Raw genomic sequence first — 12,909 nt, 5'->3', positions numbered from 1 at the left:
GTCATTGGAACAGCAGGAAAACTGCCAGGAGAATAAAAAAATATAGATGATTTTGTTCCTTTGGTGATCCTGCTCCAGACAGCAAGGCCTCCTTGTGTGCTTGAAATTACAAGAGACATCCAAGTTCAGCTTGAGATCTTGAGACACAAATTGGATTTTTCTTACTTCTTTTAGGCCCTTCAGCCCAGTAAGACAATGCCCTAGCCCAAGTACCAGATACTTGATAAGCATTTGCTGACTGGTTGGTTCCTGGGTTTTTGGCACTTACTACTACCATGATTTGCCAGTACACTGTGTGTACACACCCACATTTTGGTAATAGCCTAAATATCTACTTATTGTGAATGAGGAGGCTGAATGAACGAGCTTACATAAGAACAGTCAGCTCCCCGTACACATGCTGCCACCATTTGTCTTGCCTTTGCACGCCTTTTCTAGTGAGGGTTTCAAGGCATCCGCAAGGAGAGAATCGCCAAGTCTAAGCAAAATATAACACTCACACAGGAAAAGGCAGGCAGGCAGGCATGTATGCACGCATGTGTGAGCACATAAACACACACACACACACTCATCCTTGATCACAGTAATCATTTATCATCAGCGATCAGAGCCCCTAAACTTCATTACTAAGAAAACCTGAGTTTGAAATCATTATATAATTTTATTGGTTTTGAAAAAAAAAACACAGAAGTAAAGCTGGTGACTCTACTTAAAGACAGAGCATCTAGTTGTTATGTGCAAGATGCTGGGTTTGATTCCTAGCACTGGAATTATAAGTTTCAAAAACGCAAGCGATGTTATTTGTTTGTTGTATAACAATGCCTCTCTCTATACCAAACACCTAGTTATTCAAAGCTCTTCTGAAGGCTTTCCTCCCTGTGAAAGACCTTTTCCCAATTCCAGGCTGGAAACTATTTCTCTGATGTCTAAATATTTCTAGTGCCATGAGTTAGATCCCCAGGGTTACTCTTTGGGATACCCTTTTCCCTACATGCCACGCACACCATCTGAAGAACTCCAGATTCACTAAACGCCCTGAAACAGTGGTTCTCAACGTGTGGCTAGCAGAAAAGAATTCTATGGTCTTCAAGGAAGATGTGAGGTAGAGTACTAAAAGACATGTAAGAAAGCTAAAGTAATGTTAATGTCTCTAACAAATGAGAAGCCAGTTTAGAACCCTAAATACAAACAACATAACATATGGAAAAAAAAGAATGAGAGAGAGAGAGAGAGAGAGAGAGAAAGAAAGAAAGAAAGAAAGAAAGAAAGAAAGAAAGAAAGAAAGAAAGAAAGAAAGAAAGAAAAAAGAAATTGCAACAGGGACTAGATTGTGGTAATTCTCAATTTATGGGACATGAGTCCTTTAGAGGCTCATCAGATATCCTGTATAACAGATATTTACATTATGATTCATAACAGTAGTAAAATTACAGTTATGAAGTAACAATAAAATAATGTTATGGCTGGAGTCACCACCACATGAGGAACTTATTAAAGGGTTGCAGCGTTAGGAAGGGTGAGGAACCACTTCATAGAGCTCCTAAGTAGTGAGGTGGAAGCTAGCCTCATGTGTCAACCCCAGATGTTCTTTAAAAGAATTACCCAAATCTTAAAGCTGTTGGCTGCTGATGGCATCAAAAGTCTTTGTCACACTTTAGGAAGTAGAACTGATGGATCACACTGTAGAGTGACTCTTCCTCACTCTGTGTAACATTCTGTTGGTCACTCGGCTGAAACAGCTACAATCTGAATGGGCACAAGCTTTTGCCTATCCCAATGGTTCATGAAACAGCCCCTCTTTTTCCATAAGTAGAAACAAATAACTAAAGCATCAACATTAAGTGCCTGTTAGAAGCTGTTCACTTATTTTAAGAAATCAACAAGGCTCTTCTCAAAAGTAGGTGATTAAAGGAGAGGGCTGGAGAAGTGACTCTGGGCTGAAGGGTTCTTGCTGCTGTTTCAGAGGAACACTTCTAATTCCTAGCACTCACATGGTTAGGCACAACTGTCTATAGCTCCAGTTCCAGGGGATCCAATACACTCTTCTGGCCTCTGAGGGTACTGCATGCACAAACATTCCAGCAAAGAACCAGTGTACACAACATTCAGACAGACAGATAAAATAAGTTACATTTCCTGGAAATTCTCATTTGACTTAGTATGCTAAATGTTTGAATTGGGTAAGACTACTACATTGCATAGCTGACTTTGGAATAAACATCAAAATGCCGCCATTCAAAAGAAGTGACTTTGGGTGCTCTGAGCCAGGAAGCACTATTTCCTTCTTGAAATCTCGTTCCTTCTGAGTGCATCCAGGTAAAGGAAGATTTGTGTTCAAGGATGTTTTCAGAGGCTGTTTGAGCACAGAAAGATGGAATCTTTCTCCTCAACTGCTCTAGCTCACTCTCTGTGTTCTGCCTTCTCCTACTCTATTTTCAAAAGGCTTATTCTCAACTATAATAGAATTTTCAAAAAGTTTGAAAAATATCCATCAACATTTTGCAGCAGCAGCCTTGACAATTCAGTGCTACTACATGAGTCCTCATGCAGCTCCCACAGGGACATACAAGTTGTTTGCGTAAAACAAAATATTCTCTGGTTAACCTGTGTTGTCACACTCTTTGGACGAAGCAGATGCTAACAAAAATGAATTTTAGGTTTATCTTCACCTTTAAGCAACTATAACATGAGAATGATGGGAAGGTAGCCTCACTTTAAGACCCCCACAGTAGACAGATGATTTCATAGCTAAGCTCAGCCTTTCCTGCCCTTTCTAGAGAAGAGAATGTGCCCTGTTAGAGCGAGGCCTGTCTATCACTTTGAGACACCAGGATAATTAATCAGGCTTTATGCCAGCAGCTCATATGAAGTATCCCACCTTCACAATGCTCTTGGAGTATAGATATGAAGAGCTTCATTTTAGTCTAGAAACAGAAGTTCTGAGCAGTTTGAAACTAGCGCAAGGTCTGCTCCTTAGTGGATCTCAGCTAAGGTTTGTATAGGAATTCTCAGAGCTTTGGAGAAAGTAGTGATATCAGTGAATAAAATGAACAAAAATTCTAGAGTTAAACTGAATGAGCAAAAGGATTTTTAAGAACAAACACAGTTAAGAAATTTATGCATGCAAGTTTTAACCATACTTTCTGGATATTGTCCCAACTCATAATCTAGTACCCAAACTGCACAGAACTGAGCTGTAAGAAATGCTTAATTTCTTTATGTAACTTTATAATGCCAGGCAATACGTGGAATGAAATTTGATTTTTAAAATCTTCAAGTCTTCTTAATTAAAAAGGCAATTAAAATTAAGATTCTTAAAGCAGTTTATTTGTTGAAGGAGCTGCGGGCTGTGTTCCTGCCACCCAGCTCCCAGCCGCCTGGCTAGCTTATGCGTCAAAATAACAACACACAAACTGTATTCATATAAACACTGCTTGGTCCATTTCTATTAATGTGTGTAGCACCACAAGGTGCACTTACCAGGAAGATTCTAGCCTACATCCATCCTGGGTTGGAGCTTCATCGCATCTGCCCTGGAGAGCAGCGCCTCGCATCTGAACTCACTTCCTCTTCCTCCCAGCATTCTGTTCTGTTTACTCCACCCACCTAAAGGCTGGCCTATCAAATGGGCCAAGGCAGTTTCTTTATTAGCCAATGACCTTCCTCTATCATTTATTAATTGTCATTCGTTTTTCTATAACCTGCTTTGAGAAATAATCATTTCACTTAAACACAAAGAAGGGCTCCTGTCTCCTCAAAAATGTAATCCCATAAACAGACTCATTCCAACTGTTGCCTTTTAATTTGAAGTCATAGTTGTACTTCTAGATTAGCCTGTTATCACACCAGATTATCAGTTAGGTAGGGAATGTATTTGCCAAACAGAATGAAAGTAGTTAATAAACATAAATAAACATCTTAAATCAATCACTCCTTTGCTCTTGATGTGGTGGCAGATATGAAAATTCATAAATTAGACAAAATACACGCAGTGATGAGGAAGGAGGTGAAGGGAAGCCTTCAGACACTCTGTGGAGTTAAGAACCAGAAGACCCAAGAACACACTGGAAGATAAGGAAAAGGCAATATGCTTACAGAGAAATGACTGATAAATAGAATAAATTTAAAAAAATCTAGACAGTCTCTTTATCTGTCCTATTATGGGCCATTGGCAATGAACAGATGAGGAATAACAAAAAAAATGCTCAGCTAGTTAAGAGAAATCATATTTAGAGGATTGAGCTTTCTAGTGTACTTGCTTCTATATAAAGTCAGGTCCTATCACCCCAGTTAACTGGGCTATTTGATACTTCATTGTATCAAGATATCCTCATTTTTGGAGGTGGTATTAATGGTATGTAACTCAGAGGGTGGTGAGAACAAATGCCTTGATGCTTTGTTAGAAGTTAGAACAGTACCTGGCATATAACAAGCACCAAGACACTACTCAATACGTATATGATATACTTGACTTCATTTTCTACCGTTTGCATAGGGCTAGTTTATAGTCTTTATACTGGGGAGAAATGAGAAAATAAATTTACTATTCCATTAAAGTTACCACTTTACTAAAAAGCAAGAGTTAAATTAATTTCTGCTGTAAAGAGAATTAAAATTTAATGTACTTTATGGGAAAGAAAAAAAGTTTTACATTAAAAGTAAGATGACTTGGGCAAAAGTTTCATTACTGTTAAGGCAAATGACTTGTTGTTCTGCATTTTAGCCACCCCAAAGATGTCTGATGTCTGACTAGCATCCCACACACATATATTAAAACCCAAGTCTTTTTAAAAAACTGTCCATAAGAAGTCTGTCAGGAGAGTTCTGTTTTTTCCTATAGTGTAACTCTTCAAAAGGTGCAGAAAGGCTGTACACTTCACTTAGGACAAATCCCAAGGCAAAAGAGGCCACCAAAGTGGGAAAACCAAATAACCAAATATGCTGTTTTCATGTTCACCAGCATGACCAATTAGCCACTTTGCTGACAGAGATTAATTTATTATTCATCTTATTCCAGCATATGTTATTACTTGGTCAGTAGACATGAAAAATGACTGATACCGCATATTACAGTATTGAAAATGGTAACTGTGGACTTGAAGGAAACAGAGCTTAGAATATTAAGGAAAATGCCTCTTTCTCTACTTTGGAAACATAATCCAAAAAAAATGATGACATTTCAATGACTATGCAGGCATAAATGTTCAGATATGACAAGATTTTCAGAAATTGATATGAAATATAAAAAGTAGAATATAAAATAATGCCTTGCAAACCAAATAGAAAATTCAGTTTCTGTATACATTTTCTAGACAAAAATCCCTGAACCTGTCTAGATTAGTAGTGCTGAGAATTATTTCTCTACATCAAATTGTAACACATTTGATCACTGAAAAATATAACTACACAAAAGATAGCGTAAATACACAGACATGAACAAAAGCCTTCTTCATAGTAGCAGGACATATCTTGTAAAATTTCAAAGTAGAATCCATCAGGATAAGAACAGTTCTTTAAAACATGAATCTGCAGGCTCAGACAAAATGCTACTAGACTAGTATGAGAATACCATGGCGCCCATGTTTCTCCTGACTGCATTTTTTAGATTACATCACAGCCACTCGTAGTAATGTGACTAAACTCTGTAGCCATTCATACTGCAGATAATTCAAATCTTAACATAAAGTAGGTATTTCAAAATTTGAAGCTGTCTGTCTAAGGAAGAATCTAAATTACCTCTTCTGTTTATTTACTCTGCATTCTGCTGTTGTCTAGAAAAATGGGGGCTGATGACCAGATGGTAACTCAGAGTCAAGACAGGCTGGACCACATAAATAATTACATGCTGTAATGTTAGTTCAATATACGCAGATAATTAAAGCAGTCTTGCACAAATACTGTCCAAATTACTAAATACTGCTGCATTGTATCTTACACACATTACAAAGCACTGTCTAATTATTTGCCTGAGGCTTTTATTAATTCTTAGAAATTATCAAATGCTTTTTCTTATTAATGAAAGTTACATATTTTTAAAAAGTCAATTACCAAGTTTTTATGGTACATAGAAAATCTATAACCTTGCTTTAGAAAAAATAAAACATCAGTTCATATCATACAAGGCATTTAAACTGGAGCTCCCATAAACCAAAGGAGTTTCTATAAGATTTACAGGAGCCTTGTAAAATATATATATATATATATATGTGTGTGTGTGTGTGTGTGTGTGTGTGTGTGTGTGTATGTAAACACATAACTTGAAAAGATATTAGATCAACACCTTTCTACACTGCCTTGGTTCCCATTCACAAACCTAACTGCCATTATGTCCAGTAATCACCACAATGGAGTTTGTGTAACTGTCTTGATTTGATGGCTGGAAAAGACTCTGTCTGAGACTCACCATCATTTGCCTATAAAGCCTTTTACTGCAGCTGTTATTCAGCTCTAATACCCTGAGGACATTACTTTAAGGTGAGTTTTTAATGTCATTCTTTATCAACCCATGGACACTTTGCTACTTACTTTTTGACTAACAATTAGACTTTCTGGAATGTAGGTATAAATTTATTTTCACTGGAAATTCTTGACAGTGAAAACCTTCGAAAATGATAAATGAGCAAAAAACTCCTTGATCTATATTATACATAGAGTGCATTAAACACCATGTAGTACCACACAAATATATACTTTCTGGTGCACCAATAAAGAAATCATATATATATATATGTATGTATATGTGTGTATGTATATATATATATATATATATATGAAAACTATATATTTGTGGAAATTGTTAGTAACAGTTAGCTATACTTCTTTGGCTAGTGTTGAACAGCAACAGCACTTTGGTAACTGAATTCGAGTGTGATGACAACCGGACATAACTCAGGTCAACAGTCAAATGCAGAGCAGGGTTCAAAGCTAGTTCTCATCACACTGTCATAGTAAAAGATAAAGTATGTGCTTATTAATTAGGAGTTCCTGACAAAATCACCATCTCTCCGATCTTGTTTTTTTTTTTTTTCCAACAAATAATGGCCATACACGCTGCCAAGCCTGCGCAGATGATGAAATAAGATACTTTATGTAAAGGTGCCATAGGGATATGGACTTACAAAGATAGCTGATTTCACTTCATTCTGTCAAAATTTGAAGGATGCAGTGTTTTGACTAATGCTGAAAAACCTAGCATTTTGGACTATTTTAGAAGTTTCGTTATGAAGAGGTATTTTACAACCTGTGTAGACAAGAATGGGCCAAGATTCTTGTCTTGTCAGGTGGAAAGAAAAGGCATTTATTTCTGAAAAAACTTTCCTTGAGGTCTTAGCGGAAGGGAGAACATTAGGCAGCTGAACCCTGAGCCTGAGCCCCATGGCAGGACTTCTAGGCACATAGGTGAGTCACCACTTGAACAAATATTGGGACAATCAGATTATTTAAGAAACTTGAGTTCAATATGCATTTACAACACACTGTGATCATGTTTATTGTCAACTTCTGACAGCCATCAAGTCTCAAGGCACACTAGGGAGGGGTTCTTTAGATCAGGCTAGCCTACTACATGACTCTGATCATACTTTGATAGACTCACTGAGATGGTAAGATGCATCTTAATAGTGTGCAAAACCATCAAGGCTTGGGTCCTGATCTACCTATAAGAAGAAAATTGGCTGAACACAAGCATTCAGTATTCTCGGGTATGGATGTAACTGCTTCGACTGCTCAGGATTCCTGCGGACAAGAAGATCCTGGTGAGGATGGATTATATCCTCCAACTGTGAGCCCTGTCCTTTAAGCTGCAATTGTCGGGGTGTTTCATGATAGCAATGGAAAAAATAGGGCAAGCATGCCTAGAATCAGTAAAGCTCTGGAAAAGACAACCAGAGCATGGAGAAATAAAGAGATTCTTACACTCAATGGAATCTGAGAATGGAACCATCATGGAGCTCTTTTCACTGACTAAACAATATACAACATGCTGAATGTTATTAAGGTATTAAATATGTAATGTATTAAATATGTGCATATGTGCACTGACTAAACAATATACAACATGCTGAATGTTATTAAGGTATTAAATATGTAATATATTAAATATGTACATAAAAGAGAAGTATAAGGTATAGCATATTTGAGGCTCTGATGGTCCACTAACAGGATAGGTAACAACAGAGAAGGGTAGCTCAATGGTTTTTCTATACCAGAAAGGACTCTATTCTATCCTGAGGGATAAGCTTAATCTCATTTAACACCTACACTTAAACCTTTGATGGTCAAGTTACCAGATGGAAGAGTAAATGAATGAGATCAGTCCCAGCCATGACCTCCCAAGGGCTTCAAGGAAACATATTTTAAAAAGGAAGAGTATACATTGGAAGACATGGATTCCACTTCCTATTTTCCTACTGGTTTGATGTGATCCTGTGGGTGTGACTGATTCAACTTACTTAGACTTCTGTTGCCATAGTGATAATGAGAAAGACTCTCTCATCAAACTTGAGAGCCAAAAGAGACTGATATTCGAAGATGAAATCAATTCAGTGAGTCACTCTGCTAATAACTGGTGGGCTCAGGACTAGAACTCAGTTGATTCAATATAAACTACTGCTTACAGTCTCTTAGCTGCTAAATATTAGGAAACTACTATAGTTATCTCATTAGTTGTTCCTAGTACAGTAATAAATCGCATTTTCATTTTATGTGTTCACAAAACAGTCTTGGAAAAGAGAAATAGCTTTACAAATTTCCCAGCTCTGATAAGTGGCGATGGCCAAATTTTCGCATGGATATGTTTCTGAGAATTATCACCACCAGACCAAGCTGCCTCAATTATTTACACATCAGTGTAAATTTAAATCAATGAACCTTCCATCTTAAATGCATTTATGAAACAAGTCCAATGTCTATTTGAAACACGAAATTGTGGTTTTGCTACAAGAAATGAATGCATCACTTTGAAATAAGGTGATTGTGCAAGGAGCTCTTTCTAGCGCATTAATATTTAAGGTAATAAAAGATACTTGTGATAAAACTCAGTTGTTTTATATTGTTACCAAACCATTTTATGATGGAGTATAGATGACAACTGTTACATAAAAAAAAAAAAAAAACCTTCGAGCCGGGCGATGGTGGCACACACCTTTAATCCCAGCACTCAGGAGGCAGAGGCAGGCAGATCTCTGTGAGTTCGAGGCCAGCCTGGTCTACAAGAGCTAGTTCCATGACAGGAACCAAAAAAGCTACCGAGAAACCCTGTCTCGAAAAACAAAAACAAAAAAACTTCATAGGATTTTGTTTTTTTTATCATTATATTTAGAGATACTTGTTTTTAAAGAGAAATTGTGTTTATTTGTCTAAAGATTAATATTTCCTAGTAGCATGCACTTTTAGAGCTAAGATATAAACGCTGATTAGACTAAAAGTGCACTGGTTCCTCCTAGGTGGCCCCTCCCCCATGTAAGCATATATGATGGTGCTGGTCCTGCAAAGTGATGACCATTTTATTTACAAAGTCAACAGTAGAAGTGTGGAGCAGCAATGTCTGTTCCAAACATTCAGAGTCAAAAAGTCTCCTGTCCTCTATAGTAACTAATGACCAGAGCCTTTAAAGTTTTCATTCAGATAAGATACATTGTGAAAGGTTTTGCTCATCAATTCTCTTGGATAGGATCCAAAAGAACTAGGCAAGTTGCTATCAACCAGCATTCAGCAGAAAGTTCCTCAGCAGAGTTAATGAACATACCAGTGAAACACCAGATGAGTGTGTCTTATGTGTAGCACATTGTACTGATGATATATGCTGGACACAAATATCATGACTGTATTACTTGGAACAAATTCAACTCCAAGAAACCAGCCATTATGTCACATGAAGGACCCTCTCTGTTTGAGTTTAAAAACCTCTGAGATCATGGAACTGCCCTGGGCTGTGGAGCCACAAAGCTTTGATTCTAGTTTCTCTTTGACTCTGATCAAAGATCTGGCTTAATTGTTTGGCCCATATATGATAATTCTCAGTAGCTGCACAAGAAAAATATTCAAGCTTCCTGCAAAAACCCACCACTCCTCTTAGAACTTTGGCATGCACCTTGAAAGTGCTTTTTAAGAATGTGTTATAAATTTCTGTTACAAATATTACCCCTATACAGTATCATTGAGTTCCTTCAAATACAAGTCACGCTTTAAAATTTGTTAACATTTCCCCTTGGGGAAACCCTCTTGCCCTTTAATGGCATAACCTCATCACCGTATTATAATTCCCAGAGCTCATATTTGTTGGAGGAGACTTTGGTTGCTAAGATCTGTGATGGCTTTTCTCCTTTCTGTATCTGCTGAAAATATTGAGAGGCTCTCAGCTAATTTTCTAAAGTATGCAGAGCATGGGTGCTGAGGAGGGCTGGGAGCTGAAATGGGAACCTGAGCATAGCACTGACATCATCCCATGCTCTGCACATATGGCATAGCACAAAAGCAGTACTGGCTGAGCACGGGTCTATTCTGGACTCCAGTTGGCTTTAATTATAAGCAAGCTTGCTTCTTATCATTTACAGTTACACAGTTCTCCGCTGATTTAACTGGAAAAAAAAATAATTTTCTACAGAAGTTGTTTCACCGTTTATGTTTTTAAATTCATGCAAAATAGGAGGGGGTACTGAAATGGTCTCCAGATCTGCTTCTCATGTATATGCACTTAAGAAAATCCTCACCACAGATTCTGCAATTGGGTCAGCTTGCACAAAGACGTGTGGGGTAGCCATGAGTTCCCTCTGTACCCTGCAAGCCTTGTAAGTGACACCTCATAATAGTGCAAATGAGGCATAGCATGATGAGAAAATGAAGAAGAATGAACCTGGATCCTCAGCCCAGCAGTTTCTAAGACATAAGATAATAATTTTATTCTTTAAAATATACCACACTCGCTTTTTCCCTTTTATACATGTAAGCCTATATGTGAACTCCATATTATGAAATAAAAGGTCTTAGGACTCTCAGAAATTGTATTACACGCAAATAGGCTCATTTACTTGTTTGTCTACACATGCACATTTGCAAGAGTCACAGATTTTAAACTCGTTTTTTTTTTTAAGCTGTCTTGATTTTTCTGGTAGGAATTATCACACTGGCGTTTACCTTTGTGCTTTGCTTTCTCAGTCTCATCTATTGGACTCAGCACTTCTTCCCTGATGAGTCCTTTGTCCTAACAATTAGCTCAGTATCCAGAGAGCTTATTGACCCAACAAATCCAACATCACCCCTTTCTTATTAGGTTTCTTTCAAGCAACCACCTTACCTGCCCTGTTTCCAGCCCCTCTGCACTTCCTTCCTCACCCTGGTTTCTGAGTCTACCAACCTAGGAGGCTGATTTTTCATCCTAATGTTCTTAATTTGTTCCCTATCAAATTAATTCCCTCTTTTCTAGAGAAAGGAGGGGCGAAGTGTGAAAACTTCACACCTGGAGTTATTTAGGCGCTTACATTGTGATTGGTTTGGTGGGGATGGGGGGAGGTTTACAAACAAAAGTGATCCTGTAAACAGCAGCTCTAAAGCAGAGAAAGTTCTCTGACCCCAAAGAACAATGCCCACAGTGGCCCCCACACTATCTTCCCCACTCCATCGGTATTTCTTCTCCTTCTCAGTGATAGATGAGCTTGAGTTCTCATTCACACATAGACAGATACTCTATTCTGGAGGGAAATCAATGTTAGCAACAACCGGCAGACAGCGTCTGCCTGGGGTAGATGCTGCAATGGGAAAGGGGTGTCGGGCTGCCACAGGGGCCCCTTGCTGTCCTCCATCTCCTGCTCAGGTACTGTGCCCATTCAGAGGCCACATCACCCAGTCACTCTGCAGAGGCAGACTCACAGGGAACTTATGCATAGGAGATTATTAGCTCATAGCGCCCCACTGCTACAATTAGGCACCCCACACCCTCGCATACCCCCCATCTGGCGTACCACTCCCACCCACCCACGCTCTGTCTGGCCCTCCTGTGCCCTGGCTCGCCTTCCTCCCACAGGACTAGTACAGTTCTGCACAAAGGCAGAGCAGTGGTTGAGGTCTGCACCAGGTAAAGGGAGCCCGTGGAACAAGCACCTGAGACTCATGACTGATTTCTCTCCCAGGGAATGGCCCTCAGATCTTACAGGAAGCCCTGGTTCAGGTTTTACTAGATGTCTCTAAAGGAATTCCTGGGAGAACCAGGGAAGTGTGGTAAACAATCAATTTTGTGAACTCAGAGTAAAGTGTGTCACTATTCCACTCCCCGTGAGAGGTTGTCAGCAGGACCTGGCCTCAGTTCATTAGATCAGGCTTTAGCTTTTCATGCCTAACCACAGTGGTCCCAAGGTAGGAAGTCTACTTCTGGGGAAGAGGCAAACCAGTAGTCCTAGCAGCTGCCTCTCGGAGGGAAAATGCATGGCAGCTGGCCTAGGACCGAAGGCTGAGCAGAGTCTTAAAGGTGAGCGGACTCTACAAGAAAGATGGTGAGGAGTCACCAAGAAACTGATCACAACTTCCAGCCTGCTGAGGATTTTACCCTCAGAAAAGACAAAGACTGGTAGGGGTTGAGAAAGACTCGCATGCCCTGGAAAGGAAAAAAAGAAAAACCTGACTGCTTTTGTTATTTTTGGCAATTCAGGCAATGATATAGCTTTCATCTAAAGATGAGAGGGACTTGGTTCATGCTCTTGGTTCCACTGAAGAAATAACCCTGCTAACCAAACTGGATTTTGGGAAACAGGTTCCTTCTGTTCTAATTTCTCTTCCTCCAGGCAGAGCTCCTGGCTTAGTCCAGTCAGTCTGAACTCTATGGAAACCGTCAATGGAAAGAAGTGAACAGAGCAGAAAGCTGGACATGTGTTCAGAAACCTGCAGACAAGATCCTCAGGGAGACAGGGTCGGTATAGT

At 39.0% G+C, this 12,909-nt stretch overlaps 1 protein-coding gene across 6 annotated transcripts in view; it reads right to left on the bottom strand.

The window, feature by feature from the left end:
- Nrxn1 (neurexin 1) overlaps positions 1-12,909 on the bottom strand; it is a 1,063,094-nt gene that overhangs the window by 417,126 nt on the left and 633,059 nt on the right. The window lies entirely within an intron of this gene.

This window comes from Alexandromys fortis, unplaced genomic scaffold (assembly GCF_014885135.2).
Source record: "Alexandromys fortis isolate MF-2015 unplaced genomic scaffold, M_Fortis_MF-2015_v1.1 scaffold_42, whole genome shotgun sequence".
In the NCBI taxonomy this organism is placed as follows: domain Eukaryota; kingdom Metazoa; phylum Chordata; class Mammalia; order Rodentia; family Cricetidae; genus Alexandromys; species Alexandromys fortis.
This window is presented reverse-complemented; position numbering and strand designations above follow the sequence as displayed.